The following is a 27604-nucleotide window of genomic DNA, read 5'->3' as shown; positions in this document are numbered from 1 at the left end:
TGATAATAAGGCCCTTTTGCTCTTGTTTGTTTTCTTATTTTGTGGCATATTTACCCTACATCGCCACTGAGAAAAAAAGGGTGCATCTGATTGGTTCTTTTCTTTGATTTTAATTCTCCAAGCTGAGCACCCTTGGTGTGTGCTTTGAATTCACCGGGGATGAATCAAGATAGGGTCTGAATTTTTAAACAAGGTCCTCTTTGCAGCCTATTTTATAGGATTATCACTGTCTTTGTGTGGGGGTAGTCTATGGAAGTAATTACCTGTGAGAATTCAAGTGTTCCAAAGTAGGTTAATGGCTAAAAGTTGGAGGCGCTCTCTGAAAGTGCAGTTGCTTTGACACAGCAGGTGATGCATTTGGTGGGTGTGTCTCTGTGTGTTTAATCTATGAAGGGCTTCATAAACAAAGAACAAAGACTATGGCGCTGCAGTGCTGGTACTACACAAGCTATCAACTACAAATCCCTCTTTGGATCTCTTTGTCCAGATTAAAATGTTTGGTAATGGGATTATAGTGGATGCATTTAAACACAAGTTCAGTCAGCCGACTCATGTGGAACGGATTTATTATGCAAGTCAAAAGTATGCAGAGTTGATATTTGGAGTCCAGGCTTTGACCTCGTCAATCCGTGCAAGCATACACCAAGTTCAGCGCAGCAGACTCTGGAGAGCCCACAGGTGGATGCTGGGACAAGGTTAAGGCTTATTAAAGGCTATATGAACAGCAGTATCAGCAGAAGTATTGTTGCAGGAGAGTTTGCAAATGAGCAGTACAGCAGCAGCACAGCAGAGAAATAGAGTGTGCAGAATATTGACAGCTTAAATAGGCATATTTATTGCAAAGGGTGTGCTGGATGTGTGTTGTAACTAACAGAATATGTCATCTGAGTGTGGCAGCAACCAAAGTGCCGGACAATCAGATGATTCTGTAAAGCCCAGGACTACATTCATTGACAATGAATAGAGTAGAATAGAATTCCTTTATTGTCATTGCATAGAGTACAACGAAATTGAGTAGCAATCCTCACGGTGCATTCACACATAACAAACAGCAATTAAAAATAGAAGAGTTCAAACTAAACTAATTTAAGACGCTAAATATGCAAATTATATATATATATATATAAATATATATATATATATTTGCTGTAACCTATAAAACAATGAGATATAAAAGAATACAATAAAAAAAAATATCGGTTGAGATGTTGCACTTGCTGAAGTACTTGCTTGTAGTACTGATAGTCACACAGGTCCCAGACAGTCAGTGTCAGTGTTGTCAGTGTTCAGTTCTTGTATGCCTCTGGGGTAGAAGCTGTTTTTAAGTCTGTTTGTTCATGATTTGATGGACCTGAAGCATCTACCAGAGGGCTGCTGGTCAAACAGATGATGTCCAGGGTGTTATGGGACTTTCAGTATGTTGGCTGCTCTACTGAGGAAGGGAAAGCTGAAGTTCTCTGAAGAGGGCAGTGAGCAGCCGATGATCTTCTGGGCAGTATAATGACCCTCTGAAGGGTTCCCCTCAGCACACTCTTGATGGAGCAGCGGTAGAAGGACACCAGCAGCTTCTCCTGCAGGTTGGGGTTCCTGAGGGAAGTGGAGTCGCTGCTGCACCTTCTTGAGTGCTGCTGTGGTGTTGGTAGTTCAGGAGAGATCTTCAGCAATGTGCATAACTTGAACTTGAATTTGAAAACAGGGACCCTTTCCACGCAGTCCCTGTTGATGTATAGTGGATCAGGGTCTGCACTGTCCTTCCAGAAGTCTATTATGAGTTCTTTTATTTTTGAGGAGTTCAGGACAAGATTGTTCTCTGAAGAGGACTTAACATGGTTAAGGGTAGGGTTCATGGTTACTAAATGTTAAGTGCAGGTCAAACTAAAGCCTCCTACATGAAAGTTGGATGCGCCCATCCACCACCCTTAACACCATACCCTTACTTTCCACCTCAATACTTAATGTACTGGTCAACCCAACCATCTGCCTTGACTGGTTGGGTTAAAGCACCTAGAGCCCAGTTCTGCTTGAGGTGTCTTCCTATTAAATGAGAGTTTTTCCTTGCCACTGTCACCAAGTGCTTGCTCATGGGGGAATGTTGGGTCTCTGTAAATTAAAGAGTATAAATAAAATTGACTTGACTTGTATAGGACGCACTACTTCCTGGATTGGCATGGAACTTTGGCATTGTACATAAATTGTGAGGTTGAGAATCGTCCAATATGAACCTAATTCCTATAGTATACTGGGCTGGTAGTGGTGCACTCCAGTGATCTAGCTTGCAAGCTTTGCCCTATTTCAGTCATCCAAATTTTTGGCTTGGAATTTTTATGACATGTAAGTAAAGTGATACAGAGTAAATGATGATCAGAACATGGAAATAAGCATGAAAGAAAAAGGCCGGAAGTATTGTATATCTTTGTTATTAGCAACAAAAGACCCCATGAAAAGACCAAAACCAACATAGTCAGTTTGTCACTGCTGTCCGACTTCTGTCTGTCTGCCTGTCTGCAGCTCTCAGCCCCAAGCCCATTTGTTCCTGCTGAAGATGTAAATATAAAAATGTCAGGAATATGTACTTTCAGTTTTTAGAATGTCACTTAAACAGGAGTATTTAGAGTATCTGTTGGGGACTATATTTGTCACAATACCGACTGAGCAGAGCCAAGACATCAACTCATGCCTGTTAGCATTAGCAGCAAATACCTCGCTGAAGTGCAACAGCTCATTTATGACACATAACATTTACTCTAGCACCACCCTCAGGACAACATTTTTAGCTTTGCTCTATGTCCTATATTAGGCTGACTGCCATGAACATTTTTGGGCACGTTCATGCTCTCAAGGGGATAAACCCGCTTGCGTTTGTTCCATCCAACACTGGGGCACTAGTAGGGCTTTAGACTTACATTTTGCACAGCATTACCTCAGACATGGAGAGAAGGAGACAAAGACAAAATAACAGCGAGACATTGCAGCTACTTTTCCATAAAGGCAAAAGGGAGAGAGGACAGAATTAATTTGACAGCATTCCCGTCCTTTAGTGCTGTGCTTTCTTCTCCTCTCCTACCCCATCCCAAGTCACTCTTCTCTCTAATTGCACGGTGGACATCTCTGAGCACATTGGGGAATTTCACCCACGATCTGGCACAGATTAACAGTCCCACCATGCTTTGTTGCTGCTTTATTTGCATGATAATTAGTTGGTGGCAGTGTGTGTATTCTAATTTATTTATTATTTCACAAATATAGGTACACAGGGAGAGGGAAAGAGTGAGCTACAGAAAGAGAGGGAGAGGGAAATAGAACAATGTGCATTAATTAAAGTGATTAAAGGATTGACTGAACTTTGCCTTGATGTGTTTATTCAATTAATAAGCAAAGTGGCAGATGACTGTTTGACTTTTATAACGATTAATTGTACCGTTTTCGCTAATTTAGGCTCATTCATCTTACACTCATCCTCTTAAGCCATCACATCAATCTTAGCCTGTTGCCCAGATAATCTACTGTCTTCAGTTTCAAAACAAACTGACTAAAATGTGTCAATTACGAGTTAACCCACTTGTTATTCTTATACGCAGATTCTATACCAATTAATTAGTTTTTATGATTATACTGAGCCTTCAGAGTTTTCATATAGCAGTTCAATTTTTACTGAGTTATCACAGATTTTGACACTAATGACTACATTTTAGAATCCGTCTTCATTTTAATTTTTTCAATTTGGTATTTGCTTTTTTAACATTATTAATATTACTGGACTGGAAAGGACAATGGTTCCAACTGATCATCAGAGAACAGCACATAACTGTAAATCGCCACCACTAAGCCATCTAAAAATCAGATGTATGATTACACATTATTAGGGTAAGCCCATCAGCATGTCTCAAAATTAAAAGTGAAAATTCTGAGAACTACAAGTTGTATGATGAAAAGTGAGATGCCAGTAGAAATAAATGCAACCACACATCCATATTATAAAGGCAGTGGGAGTCATCAATCCATTGGTGCCGATCAGTTTGATGGGCACTCATTAAACTCTTTCTCGCTCTCTCCCTTGTTCTCTCCTTGTCTTCTTGTCTCTATAAGTTTGGGACACAGGGCAGTGTTACACCCTCTTACACCTCCTCTTCACCAGCCTTCTCTGTGCTCACACCGGGGAGATGGAGCGGTTGGACTTGAGAGCTTGCAAAATCAAAACACCTCTTTATTGTCTGCCTCTGTATCCGCCTTATTCCCATTGCATTGTCCAGGGGAACAAAGGGAACCATCTATTTCTCTGATAGAAGCCAATGGTTGGTAAGAGGTTTGATTTGAGTGTTGAGAATGCTATTTGCCTAGAGAAAGCCTGAGGATGAGGGCTGATCGCGCTGGCAATAGAATCGGGCTGTCAGCTGGCATCTAGCAATAATTGCTTCCCATGGCAGGACCCTGTCGGCCGGGAGAAGAGGAGCACAGTGTGGAGAGTCAACGCGGGAATCCATTTTCACCGCAGCCCAGTCATAATTGTTTCGTGAGCACGAGGATACTTGTTGCCAATCTGCGTGAGGGCCAAGCACTGATTGACACCCATTGACCAGAGAGGCCGGGGGATGGAGGGAGAGAGGGGAGAGGGGTTTGGAAGGCCTTGAGTATCACTATGGTTGTCACTCAAAGATGAGAAGTGGAGAATAGAGGGGGTGATGGGAAGGTGAAGGAGAAAGCAGAGAGGAGAGGAAAAAGAAAAGAGGGGGGAAATTATAATTATGATTGCAATGTGTTAGTGTAATTACAGTGTGGCTCAAACCGCATATTTCTGTCCGAATCCGACCCAAGTCCGGGAGAACAGTAACCAACCCCAACCCCAACCCGACAGGCATTCTGTTTTTTTATGTCCGAATGTGACCCAAGCCCAATGCAGTTATTGTTAGCTGAAGCACTTTGTGTTACCCTGTCACGCAATTGTTGTTACCATGGTAACAGCTTGCCTGTTTACCCTGATTACACATGTGTGGGCACCTTGTAGATGACCGTCAAAAGGCATTGTTTTATATAGGCTATAGGTAGATTGTTTTAATACAAACACACATTACGCAATGTCTTCAGCAGTTATAAATATAATAAAATTTGACCGAACCTGAACATCATTTCTAAAATTTTGTCCGAAACCAGCCCGACCCATCAGGTCCCATCGGGCTTGGGTCAGGTATCCACCTTCTAAGTGTAATTATCCAGTTTCTTTTCTGATTGTTTCCTCTTTCATTATTTATCCTTTAAAAATCCAACATTCTCCCTGGTGAACGATCATTTACACAAGTCAATAAAGCAGTAACCCTGAAAACAGGCAGCACAGCCAAACGTAATGATTTTCTCAGCCCTTTACTCTACAGGGGCAAATGTATATTTTATCCGCTTTTAAGCTGCAGGAGAACTATTGATTAGAAATTGATAAGATCATCTTTTTAAATAGACACAGATGCCTGTCTGCTTTATCAAAGAGACCTTCAACTCCGATTGTGATTACCATATGCTATAGCTCAATTTGCTATTGCTGGTACAACTTAAAATCTGAAACCCATGGCTCTAGTGCTTTGCGAGATGGCTCAGATCTATTTGGCAAAAGCGCCCAGGGAACTTATCACTCACCTGTCCAAAGCTAATTCCGTGCGGTGTCAAGCATGGAATTGGATTTAAGGACAGAGAAGTTGCACAAGTCCGTCTGCTGTCAGCAGGTCCCAGTGACCCTCTCGCATGTCACTTCAGTGCTGGGTGAACATGCTAACTTCCTAACAGGGTAAAGTGCCATCACAGGCTATCTGAGGCCCTGGGCAAATCTCTGATGACATTCTCTATTCCCCATGTACCCCACTACTTTGGACCAGGATCCTCAAGTATCTCTAAGCAGAAGCAGCACATTGTATAGGGAATAGGAAGTCAGTGGAGATCCTGACCCTGTGACAGTGATGTCCTATTATCTGTCAGGCAGACACACAAGAAAAGTGCACTCTGGGTAGGGTTTGACTCGAACAGATACACCCTCAATGATACACCTGAAGATTTTTTTTAGCTGACATTTTTGATACAAACCCATAAAACAAGCAGATAAAATGTAAAAACAGTCGTCTTTGAATTAACATGGCATCAGTTTGTGTTTTACGAGTCAGACAGCAGTGGTAACATTCATATGACGACAGAGTAATTGCTGTGGTAACAGTGTTGTTTGGAGATGGATCAGGGTCAAGGGTGAGAGATTACCCTGAAATATTTTTCCTGAGAAGAAATGGCTGCCTCACTCGTCAGCCACAACCTGCTCACTGCTTAGCCTTGAGGCATTCAAATTGACAGGTCTCATTATGTGTGAACTCCCAATATTCCCCTTCGTATTCCATGGCCTGTCAGTCTGCACCTGCCTGCCCATCTCACTTCTGCCTCACCTCCGCACCCACTCGCTGACAACCACCATCTCCTCACCAGCTTTTAGGCTGGGAACGGGCTGGGGAGAGGGAGAGAGATAGTGGGTCTGTGTTTGTGTGTATGTGAGGGAGGGGGTGTGTGGGTGTAGGCAGTGGCAAGCTTTATGGAAAGGGCCCAGCTTTCTGCTGACAATCTGACAGGGGTCCTCTTGTAAACAAACTGCAACAACCAGTGTGATCTTACCTATAGCATTGTACTGCAAATGAGGAGGGGACTCACACCTCACATGCATACACACATACAAGCATACAGTACATACAAGTACATGCAGGTGCATACACATATAAGCTTTCTCTCTCTCTCTCTCTCTCACATACACACACACACGATGGTACCTTAGCAGAATCTTAAGTACCTTATGCAAACTGTATGTTTGTTGGGGAGGCACAGGCAGAGCACTGATGAGTGGCTCATTATGGCAACACCAGCAGTACACACTGGGTATCGCATAATCAAAGCCTGGGGGTACGTATTAATTATCCTTTTGAATAGTGATGAAATTTTAAAAAGCTTCTCCTTAAGGCTCACATCACGGATAGATGAAACAAAGCGCAGCACAGCTTGCGCGCCCAGGCTCACATGTGTTTTTACATCTGTTCAGGATATTTCAATTTGATGCTCAACAAGCTGAGACCAAGATTAAAGGATAATAATGTGTCATCCTCCACACAAGCATCTCTTCCAGAGCGAGTAATAGCACATCAGCAGGCAGGCAGGCAGCTCAGCTTCTGGAGGAAAGCTAGCTAACAGCCATCACAGGCGAAGTCGATAGAGTCACGCATGTGTCTCCTGCTTGTCTCCAGTCAAGGTTGCTGAGGCACTGTCTCTCTCTCTCTCTCCCCCCGCACACGTACCAGTTGACTGGGAAAAGAGAGGGATACAGGGATAGAGCGGCGACGGGAGGGGTGGGGGAGTTGTATTGAGATTTGCTTGAAAGAAATATTTATGAGCTGATTTTTTTTTTTTTTTTTTAAAGAAAGCGTTGTCTTTAATGAACATGTTTAAAGATTGTTTCACCATCTATAATTTATATGGTAGGGCTTCGTCAGGGAAAAAGGGCGAGTTTCAGTTTGTACTTGTGAATCCCGGATCATGACGGTAAAGAGCATCCTGAACATCTGCTTTGCCGGAGAGGTGTGACTGCTTGACACCGCTGTGGCATACCAGGGGACTCATGGGATACAGAGGCATTGTGAGCCTGTATTTGTTGCCAAACAAATACAGGCTCACAATGAGGAGCGCTGATTGACGCTCATTGACCAGAGAAACTGGGGGGGTGGAGGGAGAGAGTTTTGGAAGGCCTTGAATATTAGCGTGACTATCACTCAGAGAAGAGGAGAAGAGAGGGAGTGATGGGAAGGTGAGGGAGGAAAGAAGGATTATGATTCCAGCGTAAAGCATTACTGTAATTATCTGACTATGTCATTTTCTAATCTTCTGATTCTTTCAAAACCCACTAACTTCCCTCCTGGTGAGTTATCCCATCAATAAAGCCGTACTCCTAACAACAGGCAGCACAGGGAAGCCCAGTGATTTTTTTCTCTTTGCTGCTCTTAATCAGGAAAATGTATTTTTTTGTATCTACTTCAAGCTGCAGGGTAGCTATTGATTAGTAATTAATGACATCCCTTCTTTAAAAATGCCTGAGGAGAGAGATTTTTTTTAACACTTATTGTTATTAACACAATTTATTTGATGAAAAAGATGAATGTGAAAGTTTACTTTGGTAGTGTGTTGTTATAGGAGATCTCCAACTAATTAGTGTTGCACTCCCATAAAGTTGAGGGACATGACTGCTGGTCAAAACTGAAGCAACAGATATCATGACTTTTATTCCTTAGTATGGGTTGAACTCCAAAAACACTGGATCCTGCATTTCCCATAATGCAAACAATAGTATAATTTTATGTTTTTTCAAACAGCATGTCCCCTGTGTGTATTACACACATTTTTGTGATAAATTTGTACTCCCCTAGACAAGCTAAGATAACTCCAATGACATTTTTTACGACTCTAGAAAGAAGGCATTACACGACTGTTTTCATAGGCTGAGTAGTGCTCCTCACGACGAGTAAACTGACTGTTGTGTAAAAATCTCCAGGGAGATGTAGTATGTTCATGTGTCAAACACAAGGACATACATACTTCTATGCAATCAAATAGAACCTATGATAAATCTTATAAAAAATACATCTCTTCTTGGTGAAGCTTGACTGTGTCAGAGAGGTCTTTTGGAGGCCAAAGTTTGTGGCAGTGTTGTACTAAATCATCATTGAAATATTTTGTAGGTGGGCTACTGTAGATATTAGAACCAACTTTTAATATGCAATTCTCCATAAGAACGGCTTGTAATTACTAACGAATGGAGGACAGTATGGCTATGATGACAAAAATCACAAAGGCAGTGCACACCTGTACATACAAAGAGGCTGGTTGCTTTGTGAGCTTTTGAGAGTCTTGAGATTGAGATTTTTTTCCCCCCAAATAGGAAATAAAAAAAACTGTTTTTTTTGCAGTTAAACAATATCAAAAGTCAAGGAGCCAGCCTTCATGACAACATGCATCAGACCTCCTTTGGTTCAGCAGAGCAACGTTTGTCTGGATGTCTCCTTCTATGACCAGAGTGGATGATCTAATCGCCTGCTGCTGTTGCTGTAGATACACCTTCAGTGATGACAGCATGGCTGAGCAGGTGAGGTCACAGCCAATTGTCGCTAATGGGAGCGAGATCAGCGGCGGCACTAGCAACTGTGTAGAAACTCTAACCTTATTATTTACAAAGCTGCACCTCGAACCTTATCAGTCTCAAACGGAAGTTTGCCTTCAGCGCGTGCAGCTGAACGGAGATTATCACAGTCAAAAAAAAGAAGAGAAGGGAAAACAAGCTATACTGTAGCTGTCAAAATTTCATCCTGTCTGAATTTCTCCCTTTACAAGTGCCTCACTACATGTAAACACAAGCACACACCCACACAAAGACACATACGCAAATACACAACCACAAAAAAAAAAGTACACGCCTGTGTGCACACACACACTGCAATTTTCCAGTCTAGGATGTTGGAAAACCTGTCAGACTCTCACAAAGAAAAGCAAATTTATTTATTTATTTGAGTTCAGAGTAATTACAGGCATTACCGTGGTGCTTGGCGGTGACATCTCTTTATAAAATCAGGTGTCAGAGTGCGCCAAGTAGAGACGTGCCAGGGAGGAAATGTGACTCTTTTCCTCCTCTAATCTCTAATCAAATTAAATAGGTGAGCACTTTTTCCTTCTCTTGCGCTCTCTCTTTCTCTCCTTCCCATCACATGAGACGAGAGAGGATAAGCTTTGCCTGAAACTGCCAAGTGTACATCTAGATACCATGAAAAAGTATTCTTGTCAGCTATTCCATAGATTTTGGTCCTGAGGAATTTTTTAATATGACTGCATGAGTACACATACCAGCAGCTCAAGGAAAACACCAGAGCCAAGAATCCAATTGAAGGTATTTGTTTCCATTTCCGGCTATTTGGCAAAGATGAGATAAATATGTTATTCATTCCTGCTGAACATTGTGGCTTCTGAGGAAATATGTTACTCTTGCCTCTTTTCTTTGACTCTAAATAATTGAACAGAGAGAGGAAGGCCTCTGCAGGGTTCATATTGAGTTTTTACTGACTTTCCCCACATCTGTTCCTACTGGCTGTCTTGCTTTAACACACGCATACACACACACACACACACACATAAAAATTCACACATACACACACACACACAGATCATATGACAACACGTCTGAAAATTCACCGCTTTGAGCTTTTGACAAAATAAGCGAGATGAAGACGAGCGCAGGTACAATATGGTCAGACTCCGCTGGGTTTGCAGATGCTTACACTCCTCCTCCTCTAGCACAAGCACCACCAGGCGCCCCAGGGCCCTGACAGAAAAGATATGACATATTTAAAAAAAACTAGAAGGGGGGAATAAAAAAAAGCTTCCCTTATGAAAAAAAAAAAGCCTGTGTTTTACATCTCTTTCACAACGACAGCTTCAGGGACAGTTTATGTGCGAGAGACAAAGATACTTTGACATTGTCAGCTTCTGTCACTGAAGCTACCAATGGTTGCTGGCGAGGAGTCGCTACAGCAAAGCGGCCTGCTCCTCTTGTGCTGATGTGTTGATCTGTGTGTGTGTGTGTGTGTGTGAGACTGTGGGATGGCTGGGTCTTTTGTGTGTGACTTGATATCTTAAGGCCTTTATGATAATGAATGCTAGGTCTTCCCCTACTAAAACATATCAATAAATAAAACATAGGAACTCCTCCATTGTGGTTGATTCACACACCGAAGAGGCACAGGCCCTTTTAGCTCACTGCCACTTTAAGGGATACAAATACACCATCATAAACACTTAAGATGAACAATCCACCTGAGACCGAGAGAGCAGCCCTTTTATCCACGGTGAAGGAGAACTATACATAATTAAGAGAGGAAAGTGTAAAGATGTAATTGGTATGTTGTTGATAATCTTGATTACCATTATTAAGTAGTTTTTAAAGATACATGACTCTGAGCCATATTTAGAGGACCTAACTTATTAATCAGGCAGCTGTTTGCTGTAGCTCTTTGGAGAAATGCAGAAGAAGAGGTACAGTAATATATCAGTGTGGATGTGTGTATAGCGGGAGAAAATATTACATTGTTATTTTATGCTAAATTAATAATCAAGTAAGAAAACTGAATTGAGAACTTCATTGGACCTGAAAAAGTCATATTTGTAATTATTAAACGTAACATTCATGAGAATATAAAAAACACTGCGAAAATACAAATGGATCTGACAGCAAGAATTAACACAATCAAAACCTATTTTAAAATCACTGACTACATGAAAACAAATTAAGAAAATTACTCTACTACAGTAGGGTACACAGAGGGCCCTTTGTGTCTTAGTAAACATGGCAACAGTCTTTGTTTCTTTGTTTTCACTCTGACTGTAGAGGTCATGTTGTGGGTCTTACCCCCAGGTTTGAGGTTGGCTCTCAGGTGCTGTCTGCCGTCCAAGCTTTACTCACCCCCAACCATCCCCAGGCTCCACTGCTGCTCTTCAAAGACTGCTTGAAACAAAACGTGGCTGAATGAAAAAAAAAGAGAGAATTAAACATTGATTTGCGAGAAAATATTGGTAGATGTTTATTTCTAGAGGCAGAATACTTGTAAAAGGTAAGAGACATTTAAGCAAATAGGAACAAAATATCTACATGAGCCATTTTAAAAATATATTTTAAAACATGAAAGCCATGATGGACATATGTTTCAATCTTTAAAATTGTGTTCTTAAACCTTATTCAACATTATGAATAGAAAATTATCTTATAGCATAGTGAAAATCTGTTACTCCAGTATCTCTCAGATAACTATGCTGGACAAAGTAAAGTAAAACATCTTTTGGGCTGAGAGACTTCAGTTAAATTTTTGGAGTCTAAGTAGAGTAGACTACAACATACAATCACAAAATGTTTTTTTCTTTTTAAATGAACAATCTAACATATTTCCTCTCTCTTCATTCGTCAGTTATAATCACAGGGTGTAAAACTTTAGTGTCACATCTGAATGACAAAGAAGCAAAATTCATCATGTAGTATTTATTATGCACTGTATCCCCACACATCAGTGTTTTGGGGGTGTTGAACAGAGCTTATTTGGGCCTTCACTTTTGTGACGATGCCTGTCATCATAGTCATACTGCCCTCCATTGGTTAAAAGTCATATTACAATAAATGTGCTGAGTTTTAAGTCAGCACTGTCGTTCCAGTTTGACTAAGAGCAGTTAAGGGTTGTTAGAGAAAAGTGTGATAAAATTATTGACGATGGTGAAAGGCTTCATTGTGATGATATGTAACATTTTTTTAAAATATGTGTAAATCATAACAAGGTCCAACTTCCAACACTTTGTTGCTCTCTCTTCATCTCATCTGCACTGTTTTCCTCCCTATTAATCCAATCTCACAGTCCAAAGTTATGGCAACTCCATGGCATACAAGTCAGTATTAGATATTAAAAAAAAATCAGTTTCATACTATTTGCCAATACTGATGAATTCATTCATATTCTTTTCATAAAACAGCATGTCTGTGGTTTATGCAATCCATCAAGCACTATTATACTACACGTAACTGCATTTAGTCATCACTGGAAAATCAGTTTCAATTAATTCAAGTCCTATTCACTCTTCTCTTCTATCTCATGGTATATAGAAAAACAATGAAGACATTACTGCTGAAACTTGTTGCACTGCACACATGGTTGTTATTGAGGATAAGGAGTTGTAATACGTGATATAGGCCAGGTTGTACTTTTCTAACGATCTTCCTAACTGCTTTGATACCTAAGGAGGGTGATCAAAGACGGAGGGAATCACTTGTTAAGGTCTGTCAGATATTATTGAGAAAAACTAAAATTCATCAAACTTGATTTAAAACATTGTTGCTTTATTGACAAGTGCAGTAAATTATTAGGTTGAATTAAGTAAACAAACAAAACAAACTAGATGCTGAAATTTTTATGTACTTGGTTTTGATTTACATGTTCAGGCTGACAATTAAGCATTGTCATTGTCCTTATCTACTTATTGTATGCACTGTATTATCAATGGTAAGAAGAAAAGAAAAGAACAGAGGAAAAGTGGTTTCTTATTTATCTTACATATATTTATTTTCATCTTTATATTTATTTTAAAAGCTGCAGGATGAGCACTGACTAAAGCAAATACTTAAATATATAACTCCACATCAGTGTCACAAACGTTCCTTAGACTTATTTTGCACTCGTGGCAGAGGAGCTTCTGCACTTTGTTATGAGGGTGCTTCCCATAACACTGCACTCACAAAGTGATTCAGTGCAGAACCGGTCCTAACCTCCCTGTGGCCCTAAGCAAAATTCTGCTAAGGGGCCCTCCTACCTGCCCATTGGTGTTCATCAAATAGTTGTATTTCACTCTCACCTTTATCAAACACGTCATAGAACACAGCCCTGGAAGTGGCGGGCAAGCAAGGTTAGCGAGACAGACAGACTAAAGAGAGATGCACTGCAAGCTAGCACATCAACATTAACGTTCCTGTTATTTGATGACATCAAACTCAAAGTTTACCTGATTGCTGTTCCTGCAATTCACTCTCATGGTGTTTTTTTTCTCTTTTCGTGACCAAAAGGATAGTTCTGCTTCATCTGCTTCAAAAAAAAAAGATTTAAAAAAATGCTTTGACACAAGGAGGAGGCGGGGCCCTTGCATAATTTGCGGGGCTTTACACAACTTGGTTAGTGAGTGTATAGAGTCAGCCAACTCTGGTTCAGTGATTCTGTTGAATGGATGACACTTGTTTGCTTTTGAGGGCACATCTATGACTTCAGACAGTTAAGTGATTGAAGACGTGACTGGGCGGTTTTGTGGTCAAGAGGTGCACATCTTTTTATCACAGTAGGACACGAAGCTCTGTCTGTCATTAAGACCCTACCAGCCTGTTATCACCAAATGGTGTATGAATAACATGCCAATTTCTTAAGTCATTTCACATGTCAACACTTTGGTTTTCGCTTGCCGTTTCACGCCATTTAGGTTGTAAATTCAGTCGCCAAAATGACCTACATTTGAGTGACAGGGGAAGTGACAAATTTCAGATGATGTCAATATAATGTGACTGTCTTTTCTCTTATAAGGTGATTTTGGCTTACTAAGAGGAGGCGGTTTGGGTGGATGGCTAGATAGGTAGTAGGGGTGGGCCCGAATACAAATACATTATTTGGCAAAGCACAGAAATTTATGAATATTTGTTTCATACAAATATTTTAAAAAATTGTTTGTTTTTGTGAAAGAAAAAAAAACCCATGTCAAATACCAGTGTGCAGGAAGGTTACATTGTTATCTCAGTCTCTCTCCTCTGCTCCGCTGTTACGTCTATCAACAGGTTTCAACGAGGGGAGTCACATCCACCTGCTACATGACGCACACTTCCCAATTTGGATATCACTCCTGGAGTTGGGGGTGTTAACCAGAGATAAAGCTGAGCTACTTACAAACATGAAGTGCTCCCAAGGGACACTCCATAACCTTTCTCCTTTCCACAAAGTTAGGTTGTAAAAAATAGGCAATAAATGAAAAGTGCAAAGCAAGAATCGCTTTGAAGTTCTTCCCTACACATTACATGCTGTGCTGTCTCTGTGTTATGGGTGTATAAATAGGTAGAGGTCTGTCTGCAATGAGGTGATGTGTAAAGCTTTAGCTCAGTAATCAGTGCAGTCGTCTATAATATGGGAGACTCCAGTTTGAGACCTGGTGTGGGGACCTCCTTCGTAAGGTAGTTTATTCATGAACACATATTGTAACACTTAAATTTCCTAAAATTAAAAGCATAGTAAAAACAAAAACAGGACATTTAAGCCTCCTTCCACTTTTATTCAAATACAAATACAAATAATTTTGCTGCCTCAACAAATATAGATACAAATACAAATACTGGGCTCTCTGCACATCCCTAATGGGTAGTTATCAAAAAGTTGCAAAAGTGGCAGGAGAGTACCATTCAAGACCACTAACTTTTCATCGTCACATCAGGACATTTTAATTAGACTTTTTTACCGTTATGTCGGGATATATCCTGCTGTTAAAACAGATATTTTTACTGTCAAGTCCGGACATTTTACTGATCATTTGAGCCCAAACCATGATCTTTCCCTGACCCTAATCAAGTGGTTTTTGTGCCTAAACCAAACCAACGGCGTTAAATGACAAATGCAAAAAGCTTAAAGTGTGTAGACATGTCCTTAAAAGTAATACGCTATTTATATTTATATTTATATTTATATGATAAAGAGTTGCTGTGTTGTTGGTTGCACAATCTGATATCGCCTTATTGGTGTTGTTCCTACGACATCATAATTAATGTTGCTCCAGGACCATCATTGCAACTTACCAATTACATTGATGTGATGTCATAGCATGGGGGAAAAGACCTGAAAATACAAAAGCATGGCTCCTTGCCCACTCACACACATACTGTATGCAGTGGGAAACAGAAGGTAAGCATTAAAAATACTTTATTTAATAACAAGATAGGACATTTTAATCCTGAGATTTAATTCTGAGAGTGAAACTCTAACCCTGTTACTCTCCCATGGCCAGCATTTGGTAAGACTGACTCATTTATCATTTATCTTTATTTAACAGCAAATATAGCCTTCTTTGGCTATTTTGGAAGTGCGTGATAGAAAGAGCTACTCATTTTTAATACTATATTTCTTTTTAAAACAGCTGTTTGCAGGATGCATAACGATGAGGTAATGTATCTATTTGTGGCTATGTAAGAGTAATGATTGTAATATGATGATGGTGAAGCAAAGTAAACTTTGTTTTAGTACTGTTCATACACCTTGGTTACATGTAAGGCTGCATTCACACCAAATCTGGCTATGCAGCACCTTCCTGCAGGGTTGTACTGAGGTGTGGGCGTGTTTGTATGTGCTTTGGAACATAACCACTGTGAAACAATCAGAAAAAAATGTTTTATTTCTCAGATTCACTCCTTTGTACTCGCTACACCACTGCTCACTCTCTTCATTCATTCTCTAGCTCACTCGACCACTGCTGCTCTCTCTCTCTCTTTTGTCTTTTTTAAAACTAACGCAGTGCCCATTCAAAATGTGCCTGTTTAGAAAAGTGAAGAAGAGACAGACACACATCCAGACAGAGACTCCTTCCTTTATAGTTAGATGAGTTGAGAAGCTGACAACTTTACTTTTAACATTATCAAGCATAGAAAAGTGTCCTCTCCTCGTCCTCCCCTCGTCCTAGTAACATCTTTATACTCCCTCATGCTACAATACTACATGTAATGTAAACATAGGCTGTTCTGGTCTGCATGCTGTAATTGCTGGGAATCCAACCTGGTGGCAGGCATATAGAACATATATATAGAAATAGCCAATCTTCTTCTTCTTCTTATATAGGTCATATAGCGGCATCATGAGACTTGTTTCATAACCAGTTAAAAGTTCCTTGTAGTAACTTTAACAGACAGATCATACATTAATTAAATGTATCATAGATCATACAGCAAGCCTGAAGTGTTGCAAACATCCCTCATTTTCTAATGAATTCTTTCTCATCTCCACTACCCTACAGAGGATCAACAAGAAGCGGCTAAGTATAATACAACTGGCCTAATGTTTCCCACATGTATGTAAAACTTAAAACCAGTTTGTTATAATCAATTAATCTGTTTTTTTTACAAACTCTATTGTGTGATAAAACATTGTTTAAACTCACAATAGTGGAAGATCACAAAGTTTTCAGTGATACATCACGTTGGAGTTTTTGTGTTGATAAGACTCAGTGAAGTGCTCAAACAATATAGTGTATATGTATATATCATACATACAGTAAGAGATATTATCATACAATTTGGATACTTTGTTTGTGCCATGTTCAGAGGACTCACCTTAAACTGAAACATCAGAATGTAAATGTAAATGTAAATGATAACCTATAGTTCCTTTACAAGATAGTTTCAAAATGCCTTAATGTGTTACGGAGTTAATTCAGTGAAAATTGCAAATTACCATAAATTATTTGTGTACTGCAAATGTATTGCATCAGGGTTGCTGCACACTTTTTGAAATCAAATTCAATGCTTTTTAAGACCTTTTTAAGACCTCGACGGAGAAAATTTAAAACCCTTTCCGCAGCAAAACTAATGCACATTAGGGCTGAGCTTTATGTTTGAAATCAACTTGACAATATTAATAGAGATATTTTTCTGGATAATTTTGTATCTCCATATAACAAACATATGTAAAATCTTATAAAGTAATCAAATTAATGGCAAATGCAGTGAACTGTGTCCCACTGTTATGCTTTACATTACCATTAAATCTGTAAACTCCAGCTAAGACACATATACATTACAGTATATCTACATTTCATTCACTTTAACAGTCCATTAAATCTGTAAACACCAGCTGGTGTGGTCACCTAATCAAAAGTCCACTCCTCTCCTTCATGTCGCATGTTGGCTGTTGCCACTCTGCAGTGCAAACATTATTATCCAAATTCTAGAAACTATCAGAAATAAGAGAGGACTTTGTGTCTACACTGAAAGCCTCTGGCTAACTGTCTTTAGCTTAGCATCATTTGTACTGTTTTGTGTTACCTTCGCGGGAGCAGGCGGCCTGTGGAGAACCGATCAAAACATTACCAGAAAAAGAAAGAGCTGAACTGAGTCGTGACCGAAGACTAAACCATATTTAAGTAAGTAAATCCTGTGTGGAGATATTTCTCATGCAACTAGGCATCACCACAAAATTTAAGACTTTACCATGATTAAAAATAAGACTTTTTACGACATTTTATGATCTTAAATTCTGAAAATCTAATTTAAGGATCTGCGGGAACCCTGCTGCATTTAATTACCACCAATGATTTATCATTCATTCTCATTGAAAACAATCACAAAAAGCTGCCCTAGGCTGCTAAAAAGCGCTTTGTCTGATCGGGGCCTTGTGTGGACATGAGATACTTGGACAGCCAAGTATCCCAGAATGCATTTCGCACCAACCAGCCGTAATGGCAGACATTTCGAGCCAGGCTAAAAGCTGTTGTAATTTTCACTGTAGGACCGTGTCACTTTATTAAGTTTTAATATTTTTTCAGGCAAGAAAGTAACCATTTAGATTCCCAATATGTGGTCAGTTTATCCAAATAACGCCGATGTGGAAATTTGCTCCAACGTTTTTCTAATAATGTATCTGATGTATCCCATGAGATCATGTTGGCTCTACACACACGGGATACACGGGTGTTTAAACTTACTGTGCCTGATTAAAATTCTTGAATGTGGTGGTATGTACAACTTGCTCACTCTCCTATTTGCTTTGCTGTTCCTCTTTGAGCGAGACAACTTGCACTTTTATTACTGTAATAATACACATAGTACACAATACAATACAGGAGTGCTGATAACATATTCAAGAATATAGTATTATATAGTATTATATAGTATTTAGTATTTGTAAAGAAAAGTAATAAATGTATTAAATGAAAGACAAAAAAAATATTACAACACATTAAAAAGTATATAATTATATGAATGAATAAAAAAATTGCACCTTTATTATTGTTATAGGTACATGTAGTTTGATGACTTCGCATAATTCCCAGCACAGCCCTGCCCAACTTCCACATGAGGAGAGGTCTAATTAACGAGCATAAGTGAAAACACCTGTGTGGGTGTGCAGGGTAGTTAAAGGTCTGAAGATAACATGCATACACAGCCTCCTATACACTTAAAGAATGACATGTGAAATCAGAGAACACCAGTTAAACAAATAAGCGAGGGACTGAAACCTGTGATAGCTAGTGGCTGAACTGACAGTTAAATCTGTCAGAAGATACCACTAAAAAAAGTCTCTGGAGGTAGCTGTGTGAATTCATGAAAGGATGTGTTTTATAGTTTTGAACTAGAGTAACATACAGTAATGCACTACAGTAAAATAAGTGACAAAACATTGAACACAATAAATTGTCAGAAAGGGAGCTGCAACAAAATAAGGCCTGGATTCTGATAGCCTGAATTGTTCCTTAAGGCTTCCAACAAGTGGCTACACCCTTATTGCAGCAGTTAGTAGAGAAGTTTATGGGAAATGTGGTGCTGATTTAGTAGCACATCTGGCATGAGACAGAACCAGGCAGTCATATAGACCATAGTTTAATTTGTTACTATGCCAAACAATTAATTTTAAGATGATATATTACTGTTTAAAATGCTAGCTTCTATAAATGAGATCAAGCTAGTTGTTTAGCACCTAACTACATAACTACTAAAGTCTTTCTCTGCACATTCATTGGTCACTGTCTGCTGTTCTGATAGCCAGTGTAACACACACACACACACACACACACACACACATAGTTTGTGTATCATGTAGACACATAATAAAGACATACAATGATGTCATTGAGCTGCTTGAATGATCCACCACATTACTTTACAAATCTTACTGTTTATCATTCCTCTTGGTTGATGACACTTTACTCACTGCCTTCATTGCTAAGGCTGAGGATTAAGTGACAAAGGTGCACAATAAAGTAATACAATGTAGTATTTAAAGTTTTATAGACAGTAGTAGTAGATTTGGAGCTACTTGGTTTAAAGTGGACCCACTGTCCTTATAGATGCAGGCAGTTTCACAGTACAAAGGATGGTTGGTTAAAATGGACATTTCAGGCACATTCACTTTGATTTTAATTTCCAAATAAAATTGGTCATTTGTTTAAAACATTAAGTTTTCCTTTTAAAAATACTTCTCCAAGTTCACTGTTGAGTTTCATTGTATACTTGGGGAGAAATTTTAGGATTTAAGTGTGCTATTGGTTGCAATAACAAAACTAGGATTGGTTGTCTATTAATTAGTCTAGCAGTAATATTGTAATTGCATTCTGTGAAAACTGAGCTGAGTGGACATGAGGCGTGTTTTAAACATATAAATATACTCAGCTTCGAACAATAATTTGTGTCTGATATGTTTTTCAAAAAAAAAAAGTCCATTCTCAGCGTTTGTGCACTGGAGGCTTTGAGGTTCCACATCACACTTGTGAAAGTTTTATACTGGACCACGATTGGCTCCAAACTAGTTGTGATGTCACAAATCCGGCTCATAGGTACACATGTTAAATTCAGGTTAAGGATGAGCAAAGTGAAACTTTCCACCTTCAGCAGATGAATGTGAAAACAGTCTTCTAGTGTCAAACTCTGCACATACATCATTCTGCACGGTGAAGCTCAAACATCAAACTGTAGTAACAAGAAGCAAAACACATTTTTGAGTGGAGGGGGGACTTTAATTGTAAAATTGCAAATCTTTATCTGATAGTGCTGGTCAACAACTAAAAAAAAGATCTCTGGAATTTTATTAGTGACCAAGCTAAATCACGAAACTTCATACAGAACTGACCATTATGGATCACGTTATAGGATAAAGTGATGATTAAGCCGCTCTGAGGAAAGCTGAGTTCTATGTTCTGTTTGGGCTGTGCTGGTGAAAACGTTGTACTTTGTATAGCTGTCAGAGAGGCCTGACTAGAATAATGAGTGGCCTCAAACCTCAAACATCTGAGAGGCAAGCTGAAGGTAGCAGATTCAAGAAACTGGTCATGTTTAGGATATTGCTCTGATTGAAAACAGATGGCACTGGGAAAATACACACTTTTCATTTTTCATTACAGTCTCGTTTGGCGAAAGTCCTTTAGATGTAATGTCCCACTCTTGAAGATGATGAGTCTTAAAAGTAAAACCCATGTCAAACTGCCTGCAATTAATTTCTCAATGGAATCGATAAGAATACACTCAAAGCTGCAGTTTGTAAAAAACCTGGCAACACATCTCCAGCTCTGTCAACAAACTAATAAGCCTTGATGAAAAACGCCCAATGAATCAGGCCAAAGTTCTTTCTCCTCATTCACTGAATCAAAGGCCTGGATATGCAGAAGAACCAACTATGGAACTTGTCTAATATAAAACCCTCAAAAACCTTCCATGCACCCACGTAATATCTATGCCTGTGTGTGCATGTGCACATAAAGCCACAGTCCCTCAGGGCCAGGAAGATGGTTTGGCAGGGGATCACGAGGAACAGGTCAACACAATGAGCGAGAGAAGGCAAGGCAAGGCAGACGGAAGAGTCAAAGAAAGCCAGAGAAGTCTTTGAATCCAGTGGAATTCCTCTCCTCCTCCGCGGCTCCTCTGGGAGGCGTCAGGAGCCTGTGGAGAGAGCGAGGTAAGACGGGGCCTGTCAGGAACAAAGCTCCAAATTCATATGATATGTTTAGCTAAAAGGGTGAAAGAGAAATGAATCAAAGCTTGGCGGGATCAAAGAAACGCAACAATAAAGTCAAGGCGGTTGCCATGGGACCAGCAGGAGATGCATATCATTTATAAGTTGTTCTTTGGCTCTGTCAGATGTGGAGGGAACTGATTGTTATTGTTTGGAAGATGAGCTGCTGGTGGAGGGGGTTAAGAGCAAGGGTCATCATCGCACAGTGAGAGGAATATATCTTCTCACTTGTTTTAAACAGCAGCCGCCTCTGATCCGTGTCAGAGGCCACTGCAGAAGCACCTTCAACTCACGATAACAGACAACAAGACAGACACAAAGACAACTTTGTCAACCTCGTAAATATCTTATCAGCACAAACCATTGATAGGCTAAACATTTGTTTTGCATCTTACACTGTCAAAGGTTATGAACATTGTTACATTTTTGAATGTGAAATCAAACAGACTTAAGCTGTTAACTGGAGACTTTCATTTTCATTCATGTAGCGTAACTTTCAAATGAAGAATGTTGACGCACAACTGCAGCAAAGAGTATGCCGTTTTTCAGGGTCAGTTCAGACAAATAACAAAAAACACTGTTTCTCACTTAGCACTGGTGGTGTCTGCCATGCAGATAATTTTGGTTTAAGAGATTAAAACCTTCCATGAGACTCAAAAGCAATGTGTCTTAGCAATGTTCTTGTTACTCTGAGTAATTTGTTGGAATGACATAGAGTAATTCAGAGCAATTTTTTGTTGATTATCATGATATCTCAAAACCTTGGCAGGGACAAGGATAAGTGAGGGAAATATGCTGGGCGAGCCGAGCTTTTAACTAGAACAGAAGAGTTTTGATTTGCACAAACGGAAATAACTCACATCCAAACAACCTGAGAACAAGCCCTAATCTTCACTTAAATTGCAGACTTTCATTACTATAACAGATAGAAATTAAACAGTGATCCCCCAAACTCCTAGTTCACTGTAGAGACTCAGATTTATGGAAGCCCAATTCCACCAGGTAAAAAAAGAAATTAAAGTTAGACATGATGAAAATAAAAATTTATGAGACAGCAAGTCAAATTTTGACTTAATGTCAAATACTATCTCTCTTTTTTTTTTTTTTTTTTTTTTTTTAACATATCATGAGTATTTTTTTTGTATTTAGTTAGTTTTGTTCTTTTTTTGTAAAAACTTTTTACCACCATAACTTGGCTTCCATATAAATTATATTGGATCACATGGAACAAATAATTCCTCTGCACTGAAATACTCTACTTATGTCTCAATTACTGAGAATTAATGGTTTTTCCATATGCACACATATCTCCAGAAAACTAGACAATTTGATTGACATGACAGTGAGCATGTCATTACATTTTTTTGTATATGCAGGTGCCTGTTAGTGTGTGCATGTGTGTGTACCTCTGTGTGTTTGTGTTGTGTGTGTGTGTGTGTGTGTGTGTGTGTGTGTGTGTGTGTGTGTGTGTGTGTGTGCGCGTGTGTGTGTGTGTGTGTGTGTGTGTGTGTGTGTGTGTGCATACTGGTGCAGAGATGAGACCCAGTCTGTCTGCTGCTCTCTCAGATTGCACCCATGAGAGATCCCAAAATAACAACAAAGAGCCCTCAGTGGGTCGGATGAAAGCCCTGTCACCAACCATTTCAGCACAGAGAGTCTCCTCCCCTACTGTATCTCTGAGTGACACCTCACACATCACATGAAGACAGGAAGGGGAGACAGTCTCTCGCATCTGACCGCAACAAATATTTCCATATGTTAATGAGATTGTTGTTGGCTTTTAACAGGGCCAAATGGGTTGTGGTTCTAAGCTGAATAGTTGTGTGTTTGCTATTTCACCACTGATGTAAACATATCCTGGGGTTTGGTAAAAGTTAAAGTTATGAGCAATCACATCATCATAATGCTTATTCCATTTTTTTTTTTTTTTTAAAGGAATGGTTTGACATTTTGGGAAATACACTTATTTGCTTTCTTGCCAAGAGTTAAATGATGTCTGTGGAGTATGCATACAGCTAGAGCTAGGAGGTGATTAGCTTAGCTTAGCATAAACACTTGAAACAGGGGGAAACATCTAGCCAAAATTTATTAGTGAGCTTTAAAGGTGCTGGTTGGCGTAGTTTTGAACTTTGGATAGAGACAGGTTAACAGTTTCACCCTGCTTCTAGGCTTTATGCTAAGCTAAGCTAATCGCCTCTTTGCTCCAGACATGAGAGTGGTATTCATTTTCTCTTATAACTCTCAGGAAGAAAAAAAAAAGGCAAATAAGCATATTTTCTTTAATTTGAATGACCCAAACAATTATATAAATATATATAAATCATCCAAGGCACTAAAGAGAAAAGCAGACATAAATCAATTTAAAATCGCTGCAGAATCACTGTAGTATTAGAGTACAATGACTGTATAATTTGCTGATCTGATGCACCAGAAATAAAGCCCCTTCTCTAATGAGAAGCACTCTTTTACACAGTCCCCACCAGCACTTAAATCCGCAGTGAAAATCCCTCCATGTTCTACTACTGATGTCAGGCCAAAAAAACTACAAACAGCGGAGAAGGACTCCATTGTTATTTCTAACTGGTAGAAGCCCTGAGGTTATTTTTCCTCTGCCTTGAAACAAATCAATGAAGCACAACTCACTTTGAACAATTGCACATTTGCTGAAATCAGATGTGGGTTGAGGAGCCAGCCATCATTGCGTTTATTCTGTTTGTTGACAGAGGAGGACTTTGATAAACAAGCCTGTTCTTTGAAACAGGTGCCCAAGCATGAGTTCAGTTTTGAAAGGCAATTCAGACAACCGACTGATTAGAGAGTCATTCTGCATGCAACCATTTGGATTCTGTGTATCCTTCCCTTAAGTCACAGAGACGCTTTCAGTATAAACAAACTATTTATTTTTCAACTAAGATAACATTAAAATTTGACATGGATCTTTGCAGAATTTCAAATATCTCAGCAGTGAAATTGTCTTTCCTCTCTTGTCACGTTGATAAAAATGTCAACAAACAATTTAACTTGATAAAATCAGCCCCGTATGGAGGTTTTTTTAGCCAACGTTGCCCCCAAGTGGTTACACTAGAAGTTGCAAGTTTATGTTACACAGCAATTAACATACTTCAACCAAATTCTCTAAAACTTTGCACCCACTAATATTTAACGTGTTTTGATTACATCATTCCCGTTAAATGTATACTCTGCTTTCTAGACTGAAAACTGAAAAATTCATGACTTAACCATGATCTGTTTTCACTGGCTGTTCTACAACAGTAAACACAACATTGCAGTCCTCTCGGTTCACAAACTCGGCTTATCCTCGCTATCAACATATGGAAGTGTTTTCAAATTGCTATCTACTAGCAGCAAATGGTCTTAAATCAGTCATTTTAATATCAAAGCACTTAACACTAGAATGATGATTACTTGCAGGTGGATATCCATGCTGCTTGTCAAGACTGCATTTGAAGAAAATGACTGAGCTCTTATCCGACACGTACAGTACAGCCAGTGTTCAATAGGCAAGATCACATTACAGAAGATTACTTTAGAGTTTCAGCAATTTTCCCAAATTACACTGGCCTTTGGTCTCTGGTAAACTTGATTGACTTGAATGGTTTTCATTAGAAAGCCTCGCAGAGGCTTTGCTGTTGATGTTCGTACACAAAAGTTGAGGCATTCAAGGGTGAGCGAGTGCAGCTGGGACATTGGAAGTGAACGGATATGCAAATCCTTTCATGGAAATGCTTCATCATGTTTTAAGGGAACACAGACTCTGCTATTTGATTTGTGATGCTCATCTGTATTTCACAAGCCTGACATTCTCCTACTACACAACCATTTTGGTGTCACTTAGTTGCCTTTAAAAAGAACTGATCAGTAATGCAATGTGTATGAAGCACTGAATTTATTGAATTAGTGCAGGCTTTCACAATCAGCATGGAAGGAAAGTATTGCAAATATGTGGTGTTTTGATGCATTCAGTGTGCGTTAACAATAAAACAAACCGTATGTGATTTACAGTCAGTGTCATATTTGAACTTCAGTACACCCTCCCTCTGTCTCTTCCCATCGAAAGAACAAAATCTGAGTAATGGAAATCAGTTTGATGTCACAAAAAGCCTGAGCCCAGACTGACAAGAAAATAGCCATGAATAACATGACCACCCTTATTACCCTTCTAGGAAAATACTTAGGGAGGGATCCAAAATGAAGAGTAATCCGGATACACTTTCAGTGTCACAAAGAATAAGAGCTATTCTGGCCAGAGATATTCCCACATTCCCATCAGCTGTTTGACTGCTTTGCTTCAAAACTGAAATTTAAGAGGTATATCTGTAAGGAATTAAGGGATGGTGTCATATGCTTGTATGCATTAAGAGACTACGCTCCCCAACCAAATGCATAAAGCACAAATAACTCATCTACCTTGCAACATAAACCTTAATTCTGATAGCTCAGTTTCACTCAATGCTCGAACAATCTTTACAGCACATGTAGCTGTCACAAGAAAAAAATACACAGTTTAACAGGACGGTTTTCTAAAAGGTTTTCTGGAGAAATCTGCAGGTTTTTGATGCCATCTTGAGGAGATTTACTGACATGGCAAGAAACTAAAGCACTATGCAATTCTTTCAACTACAAAAAAGATATTTGGGTTACATTTCCAGAATATCAATTGAGCTACATATAATGTGAGTAAAACAGTTACAGGCATGTGGAACAGATTCATGTCACAAGGTACGAAGTCAGAGTTTTGATTATCTTCTGACACCATCTTATCCTTTGACAGTTATCAATACACTTTTTTTTTTTTTAATGTGTATTGACAACACGCAATGTGAGAGGATAAGAAATCAGTTTGAGCATCGTTAACAAAAACAGTAATAATTGTGATTATTATGGTCAAGGAAAGACGGTTAAAGCTTAAATAGCGATTGTAGGGTTACCAGGGTGGTACCAGTTTGTCAGGGTGGGAGGGTGAGGGTAAACTTTTTAACGCTATTATTCAATGATGTATTATTGTAGATGATATATTATGATTGATGATTAAGACTGATGATGATTATTGTTAATAGCGTATTTTATTGAATGTGTTCTTTTTGCTTTTATGTATGTAAATTCTCCCTGAGCAGAACATTTATATCTAAAGTATATGTAAAGTTAAGTAAACTTAGAAAAATGTGCTGGACCCATCATACAAGACAGAGAAGAAGGCCTCACCCTGGCTGCAGAGCATGTTTGACAGGCTTTGAAGAAGGCCCCCTCATCACTGGCAGTCTTCCTCTGCCACTCTAAAGTGAAAGAGGAAGTGAGTGTACATGAAGTCATGTCCCCTGGGGAGACACAAAAATTACATCTACGTACTACAGAGATAATGCTACTTAAAAGTGATTATTTCTTCTTTAATCATCTTAGCTCCATTGCATCCAGATTGCATCATAATATGACATCTCACAGTATTAAAGAGGCAGGGTGCACACTCTTGCCACAGCCGTCACCCATCACGACCACAGTGTAAATGTTGCTGTTTACAACAGCCTGTTGGTTAGGTAGACTATCCACATCAAAAGTGGTATCATTAATGCTGAGAAATTCAAGGTTTGACATGATGTATGCAGACATATCATGTCATTCATTTTGTGGGGCTCTCTGTTAGTGTTCCTGTCTTATTTTCTACACTTCACTGTTTTAGAGATGCCAAAATAGAAAACCCAGCCCAGTAGTGTGAAATATCCCCTGCAGAGACAATGTGGCCCTGTTACAGATGCATCCGATCTGACAAAAAATCTCTTCTTTGGGCAGTCTGGAAACTCTGAGAACTTACTGATCCAGTGAGTTTTAGGGAACAGGATCCAGGGATGTATCTGCAGCACCAGAAAGTTACAGGGAAAGCAGTGCTATAAGTGCTTATCCACTCCCTTTAAGAGGATCTGTGCTTCCCTTAAAGCAAAGTTAAGTACTTGGGTGGGTAAGTATGTGGATGACATTGGCTGGATTTCAATGCCATTTGGATGCATACAATTCTTTCTACAATGCCCTTGCACGGCTTTTCAACTGATATGTCTGCTGACATAACGGATCTAATGGGGATTAGAGTAAAGCTGCAGATCAGATAATATAGATAACTCTCACACTAACTACAGCAGGCAACCACAGGTCTTATTTTAGCATCCGTAAAAATTGCAGTGTATTTGTTTCATTTGTCATGGTTATCATTTGTATCAGCGTAGAAAGGAAATGGAGTCAGTTGTTTCACACGCACATAAAAAAATATCTCTAATCACTTG

The sequence above is a fragment of the Thunnus maccoyii genome, chromosome 11, assembly GCF_910596095.1.
Source record: "Thunnus maccoyii chromosome 11, fThuMac1.1, whole genome shotgun sequence".
In the NCBI taxonomy this organism is placed as follows: Eukaryota; Metazoa; Chordata; class Actinopteri; order Scombriformes; family Scombridae; genus Thunnus; species Thunnus maccoyii.
The sequence above is the reverse complement of the archived record's forward strand: the minus strand, read 5'-3'. Positions refer to the sequence as shown.